Source organism: Mobula birostris, chromosome 13 (genome assembly GCF_030028105.1).
Source record: "Mobula birostris isolate sMobBir1 chromosome 13, sMobBir1.hap1, whole genome shotgun sequence".
NCBI classification, from domain to species: Eukaryota; Metazoa; Chordata; class Chondrichthyes; order Myliobatiformes; family Myliobatidae; genus Mobula; species Mobula birostris.
In genome coordinates this window covers 55,043,186-55,065,228 of record NC_092382.1, presented here as the reverse complement: position 1 = coordinate 55,065,228, position 22,043 = coordinate 55,043,186, and positions in this window count along the sequence as shown.

Below are 22,043 nucleotides of genomic sequence, written 5' to 3'. Positions count from 1 at the left end.
CAAAAGAAAGGACCCCTTTTTTCCCCACTCGCTGTCTCCTGCCTGTTCACCATTCCTACATTCATACCAGTGCCTCACTTGTAAAGTCATAGGATGTTATCTTGTTAAACAGCCACAGGTTGGGCACCTTAACAAATGCCTTCTGAAAATCCAAGTAAAGGACATCACTTCTCCCTTGTGCACCCTGTTTTTTACTTTCTCAAAGTGCTCTAACAGTTCTGTCAGGTAAGATTTCCCTTCAGAGAAACCATGCTGACTTTGAATTGTTTTATCATTAGTCTCCAAGAAACCCGAAACCTTGTTCTTAATAATAAACTCCTACACTTTCCCAAACACTGCGGTCCGGTTAACTGTCCTATAATTTCCTTTGATTTGCCTTTCTACCTTCTTTAAGAGTGCACTAACATTTTCAGTCTTCCAGTTCTCCGGCATCATGCCATAATCAAGTGATTCTTGAAAGATCATGACCAATGCATCCGTTATGTCTTCAGCAATCTCCCTCAGGACTTCGGGAAGCAGTCAATCTGGTCCAGGTGACCAGATGTAACACCCCCAACCTTTGTGTCATCAGCATATTAGCTATCCAATCCCTCCACTTCATCATCAAAGTCCTTTATAAAAGCCACGAAGAGTAAGAGTCCCAGAAGAGATCCCTGTGGCACACCACTAGTAATCGACCGCCATGCACAATATCCCGTCTAAAACCTTCTGTGGGCAAGCCAATTCTAGATCCAAAAATCAATGTCCCCTTTGATCCCATACTTCCTTACTTACTTAATAAGCCTTGTATGGGTTACCTTATCAAATGCCTGGCTAAAATCCATATACACTACATCTACGGCTCTACCTTCATCAATGAGTTTAGTCACATCCACAAAAATTCCACTGGCTCGTAAAGCACGACCTGCCTTTCACAAAGCTATGCTGAATGGACATAATTATATTATGTCTCTCCAAATGTTCATAAATCCTGCCTCTCAGGATCTTTTCTAACAAGTCATCAACCACTGAAGTAAGATTCATTGGTCTATAATTTCCTGCTCTACCTCTACTCCCTTTCTCGAATAAGTGAACAACATACGCAAAGCTCCAATCCTCCGGAACCTCTCCTATCCCCATTCATGATGCAAAGATCATCGCCGAAGGTTCAGAATTCTCCTCCTTCGTCTCCAACTGTAGCCTGGGATACATCTCTTCCGAGCACGCTGACTTTAAAATGTTGTTGTTGTTTTGTTTTTTTTTCAAAAGCTCCAGCTCATCCTCGTTCTAAATATCAAAAGCTCAAGTTTTTTAGTCCGCTGTAAGTCATCGCCAAGCTCCTTTTCCGAATTGAATACTGAAGCAAAGAATTCATTACATACCCCTGCTTTCTCCTCTGGTTCCATACACACTTTCCCACTGTCTCACTTGATTGGTCCTATGTTCTTACATCTTATCCTATTGCTCTTCACATACTTGTAGAATGCCTTGGGGTTTTCCTTAATTCTGTTCGCCACGGCCTTCTCATGGCCCCTTCTGGCTCACCTAATTTCATTCTTAAGCTCCTTCCTGCTAGCCTTATAATCTTCTAGGTCTCTATCATTACCTTTATTTTTCAACTTTTTGTAAGCTCTTCTTTTCTTCATGACTAAATATACAACTGCCTTTGTACACCACGGTTCCTGTACCCTACCATCCTTTCCCTGTCGCATTGGAACTTGTCTGCGGAGAACCTCACGCAAATAACCTCTGATCATTTTCCATATTTTTCCGTACGTTTCCCTGACAACATCCGTTTCCAATTTTATGCTTCCAAGTTACTGCCTGATAACCTCATATTTCCCCTTATTCGAATTAAACATTTCCCTAACTTGTCTGCTTCTATCCTTCTCCAATGCTATGGTAAAGGATAGAGAATTGTGATCACTATCTCCAAAATGCTCTCCCACTGAAAGAACTAACACCTGAACAGGTTTATTTCTCAATACCAGATCACAATCACAATCACAAGACAAAGGAGCAGAAGTAGGCCATTCGACCCATTGAGTCTGCTCCGCAGCTCCCCCATGAGCTAAAGTATTCACCCATCTAATTTCAATTTCCGGGTTTTCCCCCATATCCCTTTATACCCTGACTAATTAGATACCTGTCAATCTCCTCCTGAAACACCCTTCAGGATCGGGCCTCCACAGCTGTATGTGGCAACGAATTCCACAAATCCACCACCCTCTGGTTAAAAAAAAATCTCCTCATCTCTGTTTTAACTGGGTACTCTCTAATTCTAAGACTATGGCCTCTTGTCCTGAATTCACCCACCAAGGGAAACAACCTTTCCACATCTACTCTGTCCAACCCTTTCAAGGTTCGAAAATGTTTCTAAGAGATCCCCTCTCATTCTTCTATACTCTCATGAATACAGTCCAAGAGCCGACAAACGGTCCTCATATATTAGCCCCTGCATTCCAGGAATCATCCTCGTACATCTTCTCTGAACTTTCTCCAACATCAGTACATCCTTTCTAAGATAGGGGCCCAAAACTGCACGCAGTATTCCAAATGAGGTCTCACTAATGCCCCATAGAACCTCACCAACACCTCCTTACCCTTATACACTATTTCTCTTGAAATGAATGCCAACATAGCATTCGCTTTCCTTACCGCCGATCCAACTTGGTGGTTAACCTTTAGTGTATCCTGCAGGAGGACCCCCAAGTCCCTTTGCACATCCGATTTTTGAATTGTCTCCCCATCTAAATAATAAACTGCCCGATTGTTTCTTCTTCCAAAATGTACAGCCGTACATTTGTCAACGTTGTATCTCATCTGACATTTCTTTGCCCACTCTCCTAAACTGACTAAGTCTCTCTGCAACCTTTCCGTTTCTTCAACATTTACTGCTCCTCCACCTGTCTTGGTGTCATCCGCAAATTTAGCCGCAAAACCATTTAATCCATAATCCAAATCATCATAAAAAGAAGCGGCCCCAACACCGACCCCTGCGGAACACCACTAGTAACTGGCAACCAATCAGAATAGGATCCCTTTATTCCCACCCTTTGCTTTCTGCCTATCAGCCAATGCTCCACCCATTTCAATATCTTTCCTATAATTCCATGGCCTCTCATCTTATTGAGCAGCCTCATATGCGGCACCTTATCGAAGGCCTTTTGAAAATCCAAATACACAACATCCACAGACTCTCCTTTGTCAAACTTATTCGAGATTACCTCAAAAAATTCCAATAGGTTGGTGAGGCAGGACCTTCCCTTCATGAAACCATGCTGGCTTCGGCCTATCTTGTCATGCACCTCGAGGTATTTCATAACCTCGTCCTGGAGGATTGACTCCAATGTCTTTCCAACTACCGATGTCAGACTAATAGGTCTGTAATTTTCTTTTTGCTGCCTCCTTCCTTTCTTAAATAGCGGAACTACATTTGCGACCTTCCAGTCCTCCGGAACCATGCCAGAGTCTATTGATTCCTTGAAGATCATTTCTAATGCTTCCACAATCTCCAAAGCCACCTCCTTCAGAACCCTTGGGTGCACCTGATCCGGACCGGGTGACTTATCTGCTTTTAGTCCACTTAGCTTCCCAAGCACTTTCTCTCTAGTAATCTTGACTGTACCTAATTCTATTCCCTGATACCTCTGGCTATCAGGTATATTGATCATGTCTTCCAGTGTGAAGACTGATGCAAAATACTCATTCAGTTCCTCTGCCATCTCTTTGTTATCCATTATACTTTCTCCAGCATCATTTTCAATTGGTCCCGTAACTACCCTTGTCACTCCTTTACTCTTCATATATTAAAAAAAAACTGTTAGTATCCTTTTTATGTTAATCGCCAACTCCCTTTCATAATTCATCTTTTCTTTCCTAATGACTTTCTTAGTTTTCTTCTGTAAGTTTTTAAAAGTCTTCCAGTCCTCATTTTTCCCACTAATTTTTGCTTCCTTGGATGCCGTTTCTTTTGCTTTTATTTTTGCCTTAACCTCTCTCTTTAGCCACATTTGTGCCATTTTTCCATTCATGCTTTTCTTTTTTCTTGGAATATATTTTTCCTGCATTTTCCTTATTTCTTGTAGGAATTTCATCCAATTCTGCTCTGCCGTCCCTCCATTTAGCTTACTTTTCCAATCGACTTGGGCCAGTTCCTCTCTCATACCACTGTAATTTCCCCTGTTCCACTGAAATATCGATACACCTGATACCAGCTTCTCCTTTTCAAATTTGAAACTGAACTCAATCATATTATGATCACTACTTCCAAGGGTTTCCTTTACCTCCAGCTCCCTAATCGCCTCAGGTTCGTTACACAGCACCCAATCCAAAACAGCCGGTCCCCTGCTGGGCTTCTGGGCAAGTTGCTCCAAAAAGCCATCCTGTAGGCATTCTACAAACTCCCTCTCCTGAGATCCATTACCTTCCCACTTTCCCAATCCACTTTCATATTAAAATCTCCCATAATTATCTTGACATGTTCCTTCTGCACGCTTTTTCTATTTCCAGCTACAACTTGTAGTCCACATCCCGACTGCTGTTTGGAGGCCTGTATATAACTGCTATTAGTGTTTTTTACCCTTGCCATTTCTTAATTCTACCCATAAGGATTCTACCTCTTCTGATCCTATGTCCCTTCTTTCTATTGATTTGATATCGTTACTTACCATCAGGGCCACGCCACCCCCTTTACCTACCTTCCTAACTTTCCTGTACACTGTGTATCCTGGGATATTCAGCTCCCAATCACATCCATCATTTAGCCATGACTCGGTGACGGCCACAATGTCATACCTTTTAACGTGCAGCTGTGCAGCAAGGTCATCCACTTTATTTCTAATGCTGCGTGCATTTAAGTATGGTACATTTAGATCGGTACCTGTTGCCACTTGTGCTATATATCTATTTTGCAGCAAATTATCATGTCTATTCACCGGCCTGTCCTTCTTACCATCTTTGCTGCACAGTATTTTTGACTTATTTCTATTTTCCTCTTCCTCGATCCTAACACCTTGGTTTCCTTCCTCTTGCCAACTTAGTTTAAACCCTCCCTAACAGCTATATTAAACAATCCTGCTAGGATATTAGTACCTTTTGAGTTCAGGTGTAATCCATCTCTTTTGTACAAGTCATACCTTCCCCGAAATAGATCCCAATGATTCAAGATTGGCTGATTTGTCCTCAACCCCAATCTCTTTCCTCTCATAAACCGTTAGCTCCCTCACCAATCAAAAATTTTCACACCTTTTTCTTCCCTACACGCAATGACTTGGTGTCCACTCCTTCTGCGGCAGCAAAATTGAGACCTCTTGAAAGTTAGCCTTCAAGATAGCCTTCAGGGAATCTAGAACAAGAACTCATAAGTCTCTATGCATCCATTGCTTCGTAATTTTCCCCCATTAGAAGCCTATCTACACCGTAATCTTTCGTTGCAAAGTGCATATCCCGCACCTCTATACATTGCCTTCTACCTGTCACTTCTTTGCCCACTCGGTCAAACCAACCCGCTGCTGGCGACACTGCTTGTCTCTGCAGGTAGATCCTCTCCATCTGAATCACATCCGATATCTGACTCTTCGTTATTGAAAAGCTCATCTGCCGGTCGTATCCTGGTTTATCTCTGTTTCCGAATATGCCGACAGATGATCTATCTCCCTGTATTTTGATATATTACATAATGATCTCTTCCAGGGGCACAACAACCTTTTGATTGTTTCCCGTATTATCCTCTGATAAAGATGGCCGGGATCTGACTACATTCATGATGAACTCCTATAAATCATCCATTCTACAGTTGATAGCACAGTTCCCTCCAGTAAGCTCACAAACTATGTCGGCTTCACCAGTGAATGTAGATGAGATGTATTAATTTAATATTTCTGTGGTTTTCTGTGATTCTACACATAGATCAGCCTTCACACTATCAGTGTCTATTCGACAAACACACCCGACACCCAGGCATGAAGTAACCCATTAACCCCAAATATACAGTATACAAATATACAGTACTGTGCAGTTGCGACGAAGGCCCGTCACTAACTACGGACGGCACATGGCGCACTCGGTGAAACACTCATCCCCAGCAGTAATAGTGACTGGGTCTGAACCAGAGCTGCTGCACGGAGCTGTCTCATACAGAGGCAGCAGCCACCTGCACAGGTGTGCTGATGGTGGAGGATACCAGCTTTAATTCGATAATTGAGTTAATTAGCTTTTGGTTGGTCTTGGGGAAGAGGCTTAGCAGTTATAAGCCTCAGGTTACCAAGGCTTTGGGGTTAGTTTTCTTGTGTGTATGGTCTGAGGGGGGCTCTCTCTCTATATATATATATATTGATTCTTTTTCCGGTTTTAGTTTTGTTTTTTGGTAAATAAAAGCACCTCAATTTATTTTTGCGACTCAAACCATCTGGTTATTTTTCTTAAACAATTGACGCACAGTTTTTCGTGACCGCAGTGTAGCAAGGATACCCATTACCGCTATTTTTTAATGCTGTACAAAAGCCGTAGGCACATATATGGAGCAGGGATGCCTGAGATTACACAGAAACATAGAAACCCTACAGCACAATACAGGCACTTAGGCCCACAAAGCTGTGCCGATCATGTCCTTACCTTAGAGCTACCTAGGCTTACTCATTGCCCTCCATTTTTCTAAGCTCCATGAACCTATCCATGAGTTCCTTAAAAGACCCTATCGGTTCTGCCTCCAGCACTGGTGCCAGCAGCCCATTCCACGCACTCACCACACTCTGTGTAAAAAAGAAATTGCCACTGACATCTCCTCTGTACCTACTTCTAAGCACCTTAAAATATGTCCTCGCGTGCTAGCTATTTCAGCCCTGGGGAAAAGCCTCTGACTATCCACACGATCAATGCTTGTCATTACCTTGTACAGTACACCTCTATCAGGTCACCTCTCATCCTCCGCCGGACCAAGGAGAAAAGGCCGTGTTCACTCAACCTATTCTCATAAGGCATGCTCCCCAATTCAGGCAACATCCTTGTAAATCTCTTCTACACGCTTCCTATGGTTTCCACGTCCTTCCTGTAGTAAGGCGACCAGAACTGAGCGCAGTTCTCCAAATAGGGTCTGAGCAGGGTCCTATATAGCTGCAACATTACCTCTCGGCTCTTAAACTCAATCCCACAGTTGATGAAGGCTAATGCACCGTATACCTTCTTAACCACAGCGTCAACCTGCGCAGCAGCTTTGAGTGTCCTGTGGAGTTGGACTCCAAGATCCCTCTGATTCTCCACACGGCCAAGAGTCTTACCATTAATGCTATATTCTGCCATCACATTTGACCAGCCAAAATGAAAAACCTCACAGTAATCTGGGTTGAACTCCATTTGCCACTTCTCAGCTCAGTTTTCCATCCTATCAATATCCCGCTGTAACCTCTGACAGTCCTTCACACTATCTACAACACTCCTAAACTTTGTGTCATCAGTAGATCTACTAAACCATATCTCCACTTCCTCATCCAGGTCAGTATAAAAATCACGAAGGATAGGGGTCCCAGAACAGATCCCTGAGGCACACCATTGGTGACCGACGTCCGTTAGAATATGACCCGTTACAACCACTCTTTGCCTCCTGCGGGCAAGCCAGTTCTGGATGCACAAAGCAATGCCCCGCTGGATCCCATGCCTCCTTACTTTCCTAATAAGCTTTGCATGGGGTACCCTAACAAATGCCTTGCTGAAATCCATATACACTACATCTACTGTTCTTCCTTCATCAATGTGTTTAGTCACATCCTCAGAAAATTCGATCAGGCTCGTAAGGCACGACCTGCCCTTGACAAAGCCATGCTGAATATTCCTAATAATATTATGCCTCTCCAAATGTTCATAAATCCTACCTCTCAGGATCTTCTCCATCAACTTACCAACCACTGAATTAAGACTCACTGCTCTATAATATCCTCGGCTATCTCTGCTCCCTTTCTTGAACAAGGGAACAACATCCGCAACCCTCCAATCCTCCAGAACCTGTCCCGTACTCATTCATGATGAAAAATCATCGCCAGATATTTGCATATTACGTTACTTGTCAACATGGAGAAGAGAGCGTCTTTGTAAATCTTCATTTCCAGTCTTTCCCTCTGACTTTCCAGTCGTGATGAAGGGTCTCGGTCCGAAATTGCGGCGCTATATTCCTATCCATAGATGCTGCCTGACCTGCTGAGCTCCCTCAGCACAGTTGGTGTATCGCTCTAGATTTCTACCAACTGCTGTATATCCTGTGTCTTTGTAAACCCGTGGGGATCAAAGGATGTTGGATATGGGGAGTGTGGAGCCCCACTGGAGGGGTGTAGGACAGATAGCAGGAACGTAGTGCCAGGGGCAAGGGAGGGAGTGTTGCGGGTGCTGCCCAGCAATGGGATACCAGGCAAGGACATTTAATTGCAAACAATTTATTTATTGATCATTGCAGAATGCCTCTCTGGCTCTTTACATTCCGTCCCCTCTCGACCATGAATCCATTCTCCCTGCCCCCTTCCCACTCTTAGTCCACAATAGAGAAAATTAAGAATTGGTTTTCTTTTCGGCATCAGTACAGTGTGACACTTAAAACTACTGCAGTTCTGTGCGGAAGTCTTAGGCATGGTCACCATACGTCCCACTAATGTACTCTCAGGACCCTTATACTCAACAAGGAACTGGTCTGATTCCAGCTGCCTGTATCTGGCACATATCTCTTCTTTTCCTCTGCTCATGCCCTTCATGACCATTGACAAAAGAGCTGGCCTAATTTTGTCTGCGTGGCCAATTACTCTGACATGGACATTCTGCCACCAATGCCTTGTTAAATGCTGTACACTTTTCCGACGCCCTCTACTAACACATCATTTACCAGTTCCTTCTTATGCCATCGAAATTAGGTTTGGTAAAATTTAGGTCCTTGACCTGAATACATTCCATTATCCGGTTGGTTGTCCTAAACTGCTGTGGCCCACGCTACTGCACTTCCCCGCAGCAACCCCATGACATAAGAAATCTTTGACTTATCTGTGGAGTAAGTTAACGACTGTTGTTCAAACACCAGGGAGCACTGAAGGAGGAAGGCCCAGCACTTCCACAAATCTCCACCATAGTGTTCCGGCTCAGGGACGCGAGGCTCTCTGGGCGGGGGTGTTGGTTACAGAGAAAGGTTGAACAAGTTGGGTCTTTACTCTTTGGAACGTATAAGACTGAGGGAGGACTTGATAGCTGTATTTAAAATTATGAGAGCGATAAACACAGTTGACGTGGATAGGCTTTTTCCATTGAGAGTGGGGGAGATTCAAACAAGAGGACATAAGTTGAGAGTTAAAGGGCAAAAGTTTAGGAGTAACACGAGGGGGAACTTCTTTACTCAGAGAGTGGTAGCTGTGTGGAACGAGCTTCCAGCAGACGTGGTTGAGGCAGGTTCGATGTTGTCGTTTAAAGTTAAATTGGATAGATCTTTGGACAGGAAAGGAATGGAGGGTTATGGGCTGAGTGCAGGTCATGGGACTAGGTGAGAGTAAGAGTTCGGCACGGACTAGAAGGGCCGAGATGGCCTGTTTCCCTGCTGTAATTGTTATATGGTTATGGTTATATTAATAATTAGCCAACAAAAACATGAACCCTGCAAATATGGCTGCTCCAACAGAAAGCTCAGATTTTGTCATAATTTCCACTGCTGACGTAATACCAAATAAATTTGATATATTTCTCTTCAATCTGCTCAATATTTACATCAGAGTCAATGGTGTTGAATAAAACTGTTTGCTCAAGTAATTGTAACTAATGACGTTAGTCAGGGGTATAACCGTATCTCTCGAGATTGCTCCTTTGTATAAATCAGGGACATTTTGAAAGCACCAGCTCAGAATTTCTGCCGGCGCTGTGAATTGAAAAGCAATAGAAATCAATTTCTCACTGAAATGAGTTATCCAGTCATCCTGAGAATAGGGGAAGTTTACTATCCTTTAATTTCAGCCTTTGGAATTCCCGGTAAGCCGCCGTATCGTTGCTGTAGGTGGGAACTGAAGTTGAAATCCATTGCTGTAATTGTTTCAGTCGCTGGATTCCACTGACACATGTCCAGTCCCAGTCTGCCGCATTTCAGGAATGAAATGAAAACATCGGGAATGTGGATTTCAGGATCTGGATCTAAAAACAAACCGATGCTGGAATTTAGCGATTCTGGAATTCAACGGCTCAGGCAGAGTTTCCCAGTTGCTTCTGTTGAATAATGTAATTTTCTGCTTTTGGTCCGGTGGTGGCTGTGCTGAAATCGGATATATTACTCCCCGTGTTTATACCGATTGATTGTCTGCATTTGTATGTGAGTGGTCGTGTGAGGTGCAATGATAAAACCGCCGACTGGTAGTAACACTTTAGAAAATGTGAGTAGTTCCATGTTGCAGCATTAAACTTGTGGATTTTTAATAAATGTGTGCGCTGTGACTGACTGTGAAGCAGTTGATGGACAACTCAGTGAAGTCGTTATTGAGCCAATTATCACAATAGACGTGTGGCTTCATAGTTATCAACACCATAAAATGTATTATATTATATCTACATCTGACACAGATTCAGTAATCTGAAAGCGACACTGAGTTGTCTATACTGAACGATGAATTCCTCTCCCCTGCTTCCCTGTGAAGGTTTCAATAAGAGGTGTCATATCGCTCTCTCACGTTGTGTCAGATTGCGTTTTAATGGCGGCATCAGTCAATGTTCTATTGTAAAGTCACTGGTGGAATTTGCTGGATTAGGAAACAAACATGGAAAATTCTTTAAACACTAAATCCCAATCGGTTTGAATGGAAAGAGAAATCTTAACAGGTTTGTCAGGGACCTCTCTGAGAACGTTTATGAGAAGAGACACTTTAACTGTTTTTTTCTTCCACAAAGTCTCTTTTGTCTGGATGCGTGTTTCCAGCATATTCCATTCTTTTGTACCGTCCTTCGATTGTCCTGACAGCGAGCACCATAGAAGCTGATGACTGTCTTTTGGAACTATCATGCAATCAGGGTGCGGATGTACTCATTTTCTGACACGAAATGCGGAGGCGCCGGTAGAAACTGTTCCATCCAGTATGGACTGTGAGGAGGTAATTACCCAGCTTTCATTTCCCGCTGCCACTTCGCATTTCGGTCATCAGTAAGGAATCCGTACACAAATTATATTGCTTTTATTTTACTGTGTAACGTCCTTCCTTGTCTCCTCCAGATCTACGCCCTCTTTGGAATATTCCAGCACAAAACGCATCAATGACATGGAAGTATTACGGTATCCGCTCACATTGCTGCACTAGCCTCTGCTCAGTATTTTTTTTCAACTTGCTGTTCCCTGTCTCTCTTTCAGCGAACCTGCTGGCGATTGTGATTGTATCCCGGGGAAAGTGCGGTCTGTCCAAATGCGTCAATCATTACATGGTGGGAATGGCCGCCGCCGATCTCTTGCTGGTTATCTCCTATCCGCTGCTGACGTGGACTGCTTGGATTTATTTTCGCCGTTCATTCCTGTTCATCACTCCTGTGCGCAGAATCTGTGTATGGTTTATTTTTGCGAGCACTGTGACCTCAGTCTGGTTGACTGTCGCTTTCACCTTCGATCGATTTGTGGCTATTTGCTGTGAGAAGCTGAAAACAAAATATTGCACCGAGAGGACGGCGGCTGTGGTTATCGGGACAGTGAGTGTGCTGGCCTGTTTGGAGTGTGTTCCCTGGGGCTTTGTATACGAGCCTTTGGTAGTAATTGATGGTGTTCCCTGGTATTGTGTTTATACATCGAGTTACAAAAGTTCTCCCTCATGGGCGGCATTTGCAGTGTTTCACCGCATTTTAACCCCTTGTGTTCCATTCTTGCTGATTTTGCTGCTCAATATTCGAACTGTTAGGAAGATTCTAGCAGCCAGCCGAGCCCGCCAGGGGCTCCGGGGACGAAGGAATGGAGAGAATGACAAGGACCGGGAGATGGAGAACCGACGCAAATCCATCGTTTTGCTCTTCAGCATAACCGGTAGTTTCATACTGTGCTGGATAACACGGCAGGCATTTTATATCTATCAACGGATTTCAATGAGTTTTGTTTATTATTCTGTAACAGATCCCCGCTACCTCACTGAAGAAATATCGGGAATGCTGCAGATTCTTGGTTCCTGCACCAACACTTTTATTTACGCCCTGACCCAGAACAAATTCCGAGAAGAAATCATGAATATGCTGAAATACCCAATGAATCGGATTTTGAAGCTCAATTAAACGTTATAAATGAATACTGTAAATTATTACAACCAAGCTGCCTTCATGATCCCTATTCTGTAAACCACCTGTGTATAAATGGAAACAATGTGATGAACAGAGTTATAGAACTAAAACGGGAGAAAATCTGCTGATGCTTGAAACAGAAAACAACACACACAATCATAATTTACTCTTTTCTGTAACTGCTATCTGGTGTGCTAAGTTATTTTAAGATTTTGTGTTTGTTGCCTTAAGGTAACAAGCCAGCTGTTTACAGCTGTTTCCGAAGGCATCAGTGGCTTCAGCGTCCCAAAGAAATCCACTTTGCACCTTACCTCACTCCCGGATTACATTGAACGTTGTGGCGAGTCCGTTACCTCTGTTTCTCGGGTCTAACACAACTGCCTGATCATGGGGTATACTTTCGTCAGTAAAACCACTGCTGATTGCGTCATAACCCGTCCTTTCTTTCCCCCTCGCTTTTGTCTTTAGTGCAGAGAGTGAGAGGGAGAAAGAGAGAGAGAGAGAGATGTGGTGGCAGGGATAGGAGGGAGATATTCTGAATGTCAGAAATAAGTGAAGACAATGTAAAGTTTGGAATGCTGATAGTGTACTGGGTCTCGGGGAACATGAGGAATCAACAAGCAAGTCAAATTGTGAATCGTTGGAGTGAATAGTGACGAGGAAATGACTAGAGTAAAGAGTATTAACGGGAATCCCAGGGCATTTTATACATTGTAAACACTGTAAGCATTGTAAACACTGTAAACACTAAAAGCACTGTAAACATTGTAAACACCAGAAACATGTAAAACACTGTAAACACTGTAAACATTGTAAACATTGTAAACACTGTAAACACTGTAAACACCGTAAACATTGTAAACATTGTGAACACTGTAAACACCGTAAACATTGTAAACATTGCGAACACTGTAAACACTGTAAACACCGTTAACATTGTAAACACCGTAAACACTGTAAACACTGTAAACACACCACGATTAAATTGAAGCTTGTGGTGAATCTGTTTCCCCTGCTTCCCGGTTCTGACAAGAAGGCCTGATCTTGGAGTATATTTCCATTTGTAACTATAATATCCCCCATATTGAATGGGATCCTTAGTGTAGAGGCTCAGAGGAGAAGAATTTGTTCGTCGTTATCCTGGAAAGACTGAGTGATATTTACCGTCTATACTACGTCAGGCTGTGCAGATTTAGCATGTCATCTGAAACTTAGCCAAATTCTAGAGTCGTATAGTGGAGAGGACCCTGCCTGGTTGCTTCATTGTCTGGTATGGAAACACCAAGTTCCTTGATTAGAATAAACAATGAAAAGTTGTGGATGCAGCCAGTCCATCAGATGTACATGCCTCCCCGCCGCTGAAAACATCGACAAGGAGTGAAATCACCGGAAAGCTGCATTCATCATCAGGGACGCCCGTCACCCAGGTGATGCTCACTTCTCCATGCTGCTGTCCAGAAGGAGTGACAGGAGCGTCAGGTCCCATAGCAACAGGTTCAGCAATACTTCTACTCGTAAATGATCAGGCTCCTCCAGTAGAGGGGATAATTTAACTTACCCCAACAATCAACTCACATGAGAGTTCCTTGCCCTTCCTTTCGTCTATTGTTGCAGAAGGTACTTCACAACGCCCAGAGTCTCACCAGTGTCCTCTTTGTCCTATCGCTCCTCTTCCTCCCAAGCACATCGGTGCACCCCCGCCCCCCCCCCCCAGGAACATATTTACACATGTGAATTCTATATATATAGTTCATTCAATGAGTCATTTTTTAGAATTAAATCATATATACGCAAGACGATACAAAACAGTCCATTTACTGTTTCAAGGTTAAATACCGCGATTGCCATCTAGAACACAGTCGATCCCCGGATTGTATCGGTGGACATTGGATGTTCTTTCGCCAGCCATTATGTGTCTGGCAGTAGCCACTGTAAGTGAATGTCTCACTGCATCCCTGACGCTCACATTAACCAGGGATTCGCCCATTTTAAGTCAGTACGTCACTCCAACCTTTGTGCTCATTTCTACCATCACTCCATTTCCAGCAACCATTTCAAGTGACGCGGCGGGCATTTGGAGTCATTCTGGGCTTCTTCTCGTCCCTAGAAGTCACATGTGATTGTCAACCGCAGTGGTTCTGAGATCCACCTGCAGCCTCTCTGTGTCACAGCCACGGATTCGGCAGCGCAGTAGATACGGCAATGCGCTTGTGGACATACACGTGTCAACTAATTATTACCGCATTGTGGTAATATTTAACTCCATATTCGTCTTCGTAGTGCTTGTTCGAGACTTGGACATAGCTACGCTTTGATATCTGCATTCCACCTTGGCTGAAACATTGGACTGTGGATTAAACTGACTCTGAAGACGAGCGGTGTTCTTTTTATTCTCGGCTGTTCTTTTCAGCCGCAGTATTGGCTTCGTTTTCCATTTGAGGATTTTGGTCAACGGCCCTGTTTGGCCGAGCGGTTATTGTTTTCTTTTTCCCTTTAACACTGTTCGCATTAAGGTCTGTGAAATATCGACCGGCTCCAGTGTCTCTCACTCCGCACTTGGGTCATATCCGAACCGGGTGACGCTCTGCCCCTTCCGCGTCCCTCCTTCTCCTGCGCCCCTGCCTGTCTCAGTGACCCTCCCTCTTCCACACCGCTGTACGTCTCCCCTGACCTTTTGATGTGTCATTCACTCATTCACTCCTTCCCTGCTGCTCACTTTAACCAAGGCGTCACTAACTCCTTGGTGCCCCTGTCAACACAACCGACGGGTTCTTTTTCAGCCAGCAAACTTCTCCCTTTGCCTCGACAAAATTAACCGTAGTGACGGTCATTTTCAATCGACGTCTTACTCCTTTCCTTCCAGGAGCTCTTTTTAACCAAGTTATCACTAACCCAAACAGCCCATCAGACACTTTCGGTCCGTGCGTCTCTCCTTCCTAATCAACCATTTTACATCGACCAATTACCCTCTCTTTCTTCTCAATGTGTCACTCCGTCTCCTCTGGTCATTTTATCCGGTGGGCCTCTCCTTCCCTTTTTGCTCGTCACTGCCCCCTTTCGGCCATAATAACAAAGGCGTCAGTGATCATTTCATGTCGGCCCGCCACTCCCTTTGGATTTCAGTGAGTCGCCGCTTTCCTGACATCCATTTTCTGTCTGTGTATTTTCCATTTTCTTTCTGTGTATTTTCCCTCCCTGCTGACCATTGTCACCCTCCTTCCTGGTGACGATACTAACGCGACTCGTCACTCTCTCCCTGGTGACAGCTTTAAATTCTGGCTTTTTAGCTCCGTCCCTAGCTCCAACTTTCAATCAGCACATAACTTCCTCCCTGGTGTTGGCCAGAAGAAACTACAGTCCAATCAAGGACAGGAGACGCAGGCAAACCAGTTGTCTTTGTTTCCCCCTATTTTATGGACTCTGAATTGATTCTTGCTGTTGAATAATCTAATCAGAGCAATTGAATGTGGATATAAGCAACAAGGTATTGACCTGCTAAATCTGAGGTCATTCTCATGGGAGTAGCTACTTGTTATGTAAAATGCCAGACCTAACAAAGAACCAATCTGTAATCTCGTGACTCCCTGTCTGGGTTGCCTCTTTTAACTGTGTTGGACCAGTCAGAGTGTAAAGGCAGAAAGACACAAGGCTAGGGTGGGCAGAATCACGGAACAATGTTGGTTGTAGCCCAGTACAATGACCAGTGAGAAGGTCACCCAGGTAGTTCAGCTGACCTTGGTTGTAGCCCAGTACAATGACCAGTAAGAAGGTCACCCAGGTAGTTCAGGTGACCTTGGTTGTAGCCCAGTACAATGACCAGTGAGAAGGTCACCCAGGTAGTTCAGCTGACCTTGGTTGTAGCCCAGTACAATGACCAGTGAGAAGGTCACCCAGGTAGTTCAGGTGACCTTGGTTGTAGCCCAGTACAATGACCAGTGAGAAGGTCACCCAGGTAGTTCAGGTGACCTTGGTTGTAGCCCAGTACAATGACCAGTGACAAGGTCACCCAGGTAGTTCAGGTGACCTTGGTTGTAGCCCAGTACAATGACCAGTGAGAAGGTCACCCAGGTAGTTCAGGTGACCTTGGTTGTAGCCCAGTACAATGACCAGTGAGAAGGTCACCCAGGTAGTTCAGGTGACCTTGGTTGTAGCCCAGTACAATGACCAGTGAGAAGGTCACCCAGGTAGTTCAGCTGACCTTGGTTGTAGCCCAGTACAATGACCAGTGAGAAGGTCACCCAGGTAGTTCAGGTGACCTTGGTTGTAGCCCAGTACAATGACCAGTAAGAAGGTCACCCAGGTAGTTCAGGTGACCTTGGTTGTAGCCCAGTACAATGACCAGTAAGAAGGTTTACCCAGGTAGTTCAGGTGACCTTGGTTGTAGCCCAGTACAATGACCAGTAAGAAGGTCACCCAGGTAGTTCAGGTGACCTTGGTTGTAGCCCAGTACAATGACCAGTGAGAAGGTCACCCAGGTAGTTCAGGTGACCTTGGTTGTAGCCCAGTACAATGACCAGTGAGAAGGTCACCCAGGTAGTTCAGGTGACCTTGGTTGTAGCCCAGTACAATGACCAGTGAGAAGGTCACCCAGGTAGTTCAGGTGACCTTGGTTGTAGCCCAGTACAATGACCAGTAAGAAGGTCACCCAGGTAGTTCAGGTGACCTTGGTTGTAGCCCAGTACAATGACCAGTAAGAAGGTCACCCAGGTAGTTCAGGTGACCTTGGTTGTAGCCCAGTACAATGACCAGTAAGAAGGTCACCCAGGTAGTTCAGGTGACCTTGGTTGTAGCCCAGTACAATGACCAGTGAGAAGGTCACCCAGGTAGTTCAGGTGACCTTGGTTGTAGCCCAGTACAATGACCAGTAAGAAGGTCACCCAGGTAGTTCAGGTGACCTTGGTTGTAGCCCAGTACAATGACCAGTAAGAAGGTCACCCAGGTAGTTCAGGTGACCTTGGTTGTAGCCCAGTACAATGACCAGTAAGAAGGTCACCCAGGTAGTTCAGGTGACCTTGGTTGTAGCCCAGTACAATGACCAGTAAGAAGGTCACCCAGGTAGTTCAGGTGACCTTGGTTGTAGCCCAGTACAATGACCAGTGAGAAGGTCACCCAGGTAGTTCAGCTGACCTTGAGCCAAATGGACAGAGATCTAACAGTCCAGTTGATGAGGGACGGTATAAGACTCAGGAGCTCCAAATACGCAGGGGCGATAACTGTCCAGCAACCAGAAACCTACCACCGCGAATAAGGTGGATCCCACGGACACGTGGTGATCGGGACCACAAGCAACGCCTCGACAGCCTAGTCACCTTTTCCCGGGTAATACCTTTTCTCTTCATTCGCTGTTCATCTAGAGTCAGGAATTCTAGCAGAGTTCACACAGGGAGATGGTTTGTGAACCCAGGCTTTTTAGTTCAGACAATAGCAGATACTTATCGGCAATCACTCATTCCCGGCCCCTCACTGATCATTATTACAAAGGGTGATTTTTGTAACAGAACTGGAGTCCCTGTTGGGGCTTGAGGACAAATCTCTTTGTTCAGCGGGAGACTCGAGTCGGATCCCGTGGGTGAGGTACAGAGAGATCTGGGACTGGGTAGTTAGCGGTTGCTCCTACATCCAACCAGCCAGGATGAAGAATTCAGGAAATTCTGCAAGTCCAAAAGACTTGGATTGTTTTGAATGGAGGCTGACTGGCAGAAAGTTTAAACAATTACAAAAATCAGTCGTGGTTGCATGTTTAATGGAGGATTTGATAAAATTACGAGAAAGTGCTAAGGCAGAATGGCACAGATTAGAAGGGGAAAACGAATGTCAACATAAATCAGATGCCGAGCGAGATAGGTTACAACAGGAAGTTCTGGAATATCTGCAAAGAGCTGACGCCGAGCGAGAGAGGTTAGAGGGAGAACACAAAAGGCTCCAAAATGACATAGAAACCTACTATTTGAGATTGCCTTGGAGCCCTTAGCAATCGCTGTTCGTGATTCACCCAATATATTTGGCATTATTGGTGGGAATGGGAAGCATAAGGTATCATTATATGCAGATGACCTGTTACTATATATCTCTAATCCAGAGAAATCCATTCCTGCAGTAATATTACTACTTGCTCAGTTTAGTAGTTTTTTTTTCTGGTTATAAATTGAATCTTAATAAGAGTGAGTTTTTCAATTAAATATGCAAGTTCCAATCTATTAACAATCACCATTTGGACTGGTTACAGATTATTTTACTTATTTGGGTGTTAAAATTACTAAGAAGCATAAGGATCTATTTAAAGTTAACCATTTACCCCTCATTTATCATGTTGAAAAATTGCTTACTAAATGCTCCCCATTGTCCTCATCATTGATCTGTCAAATCAATGCTATTAAGACGACCATTTTACCTAAATTTCTGTATCTATTTCAGGTGGTACCAATCCTCATCTCTAAATAATCTTTTGATATTATCGATTCTAAAATTTCTTCATATATATGGCAGAATAAAACTCGTAGATTAAGTAAGAAATATTTACAGAAATCAAAAAAGGATGGCGGTTTGGCATTACCGAATTTTAGATTCTATTACTGGGCAATTAATATTCAATGTCTGATGTTCTGGACACAAGATTTGGATGAAATTCAATGTCCACGATGGGTGAACCTCGAGTGTGAGTCTGTACAGGGGTTCTCATTCGCTTCTATTTTAGGGGCATGCCTTCCATTTGTACTTAAACTGAATAAATAAACGATTAATCCAATAATTAAACATACAATACGAATATGATTTCGATTTGGTAATTTTTTTAGATTGAATAAATTTGTCCTATCAAGTCCTATTATATCAAATTTTGTTTTCTTGCAACCATCCAGAACTGATCAAGATTTTCTTTTCTGGAAAACGAAAGGAATAATATGTTTTCGTGATTTATTCATGGATAATTGTCTCACGTCCTTTGAACAGTTGTCGAATAAATACAATTTGCCTAGATCCCTTTTTTTCAGATATTTAGAGATTAGAAACTATTTCAAGGTTATTTTACCTACTTTTCCGATATCACAGCAAACTGAAATTTCAGAAAATATTTCAGGTTTAAACTCCTATCAGAAGAGTTTATTAGCAATTGTTTATGATTTAATTACGAAAATACCTTTAGGTATGGCTGATAAATAAGAATGAATGGGAAAGAGAACTTCAGGCATCTTTACCTATAGAGAAATGGAAGAAAATTATCCAACTAGTTAACACTTCTTCAATGTGTGCCAGACACGCTTTGATACAATATTATGTGGTTCATAGGGCCCGTATGTCAAAGGATAAGCTAGCTGTTTTTTATGGTCATATAAATCCTGTCTGTGACAGATGTAATTCTGAGGTAGCTCCCTTGACACATATCTTATTGTTTTTCACGCTTTTGGAAAAATATTGGAAAGACATTTTTGATATTATTTCAGTAGTTTTGCGGATTCATTAACAACCTCATCCTATTACTGCATTTTTTTTTGTACTACCAGTGATGGACTCCAGTCATTTATCCCCTTCAGTTTGTCGTTTGATTGCATTTGTTACATTAATATCCAGAAGATCCAGTTTTTCAATGGAAAGATTCTAATCCCCCTACGACATTTCAATGTTTTTCCCCCAAACCAAAACATGTATAAAGTTGTAAAACAATTAGGAGAGGTACTATCGATCCTTCCGTTAAATTTGAAAAAAAAACGTGGAGGCCATTTATTCAACATTTTCAACAGCTGACCTTTTCCAAATCTTTTTAAATAACTTTTTGTTTGTGTATAGAGGAGCGGAGTTAATGACAAATAATGATTTTAACCGATGAAATATGGCAACCCAGTCTTTGTTTTGTTTTATTTTGTTTTTTTTTAGTGTAGGGGGTAAAAACTTGCTTGATTTTTTTTTCATGTTCAGTTATTAAGAGATTGGGAGGTTTAAATTAAACATGTTACTCGGAGTCTGTGTCTGTATACGTTAACCGTTATCAATGTAATCCCGATCTATTTGTATTATTATCATTGTTATGTTTATCAATTTGAAACTCAATATAAAAGATTGAAACAGAAAGAAAGGAGGTAGAAACCTTCAGAGAAAGGATTACTGAGTTACAGTATCAGAGAGGTACGGGTTTGATGCATATGAAACAGTTTCAGTTGAAGTGTGAGAAATTACTTGAAGAAAATAAAAGTAAACTGGATATCAGTGCTGCGTCACCAGCAGTCTGATCGTTCCGTTTACTGTGTGTTGAAGTGATGGGTCACTTTGAAGGAGGAAGTCCTGCCAGTGATCTCACTCACGTTCGAGAAGTGTAAAGAAATTAATTGCTAATCTTCACGCTCGATGGTGAAACTTTGCTTTCATTCATGAAATGCCTGAATCTATAGCATATTGTTTGCGCGAATTCACGGTAACCTGTCCAGTTCACGAAACTGTCAATATGACCAATTGGAGATGAAGGGAATTCCCCAGCTGACGTCATTAGGATTAATGCAAAGGTCTTTTTTCAGCATAACATGGACATGCAAACGCTGATGGAAAGTGCTGGTACTGCAGGGGTACAATATATACAATCTAATCGTAGAGCAGAAGCTCTAAACGTAGAGACAGGACACAAATATAATACTTCCTGTCGATATTCGTCAGAAAATCGGTCTTTACAGTTGTAGTGTTCACTAAAAGAAAGAGGAAATTCTGCTGCTGTTCTCCATAAATAATTATCGGTATTCTCATGTCCGTAAAAAAAGAACAAATTCCCAGGGCTGAGAGAGATCTTATCCCGTGGCGTGTGTGGTAGTCTGGGTGGAAATTTCTAAAGACATGGAGAAACACAGCACAGAAACAGGCCACTCGGCTCGTGTAGTCATGCTGAACTATTCTGCCGAGTCCCATTGACCCGCACCATGACCATAGCCCTGCACTCCATTCCCAAACTCCTGTTGCATCTGCACTTATCCAAACTTCAGTTGCATGTGTAGCCGACTAGGCTTGCCCGCACGTTCGTCTAGGGAAATCAGCTTTCGGCCCCTCCAAAACAGAGCATTCAAACTTGGGTGGATGTTGTGTAAGTACCCCAGTACAAACTGACAACGCAAATTTCAGACAGTACGCAATAACCGAGTCAATGATTACACTTTATAACTCTTACTTTTTTGTGTGGTTAGTACAGAAACAAAATATAAATGACAAAAGTGCCACTCTTATTAAAGTTAACATTTCGTGCACAAAATTCGTTGGAACTCACGCCTCTGGGGTCCCTCCTTTAACGACCTCCGCCGAAACGCCGCCTTTCTCTGGACGCTGAATTCCCATATTCTCCGTCCGCTGAACACCGAACGCTCCCCGCACTCGTTCTTCCTCTTTCCTCGCCTCGACCGAAAGCCCGCGAACAAACTCGGTTCCCAGACATACAAGGTAGAATAACATGTCTCCCATTGGTTAGTTTCCCGTTATCTGTAAGTATAACCCAAACATCGCAGCTACAGAGAAACCAGTACAACAGCAGTTAGCATTACAAGGAAGCCACTACAGCAGTCTTAGCAGCTAACATTACTGAGAACCCCACACATGTTGTAATCAATCCTCCGCTCGTTACTCCCGAAGCCAGCCTGTTCCACTCTCACCACCCGCATGTTCCCCTTAATAATTTCACCTTGCACCCTTAACCTCTGACCATTAGTCCCACCAAGCCTCAGTGGGAAAGAACATGCTTACAATTACCCTATCCAACCCCTAAAAATCTCTATGAACTCATTCAATTTCATTGCTATCTTTCCTTCCGAAAGGTGACCAGGACTGCACACAATACGCCTAATCGG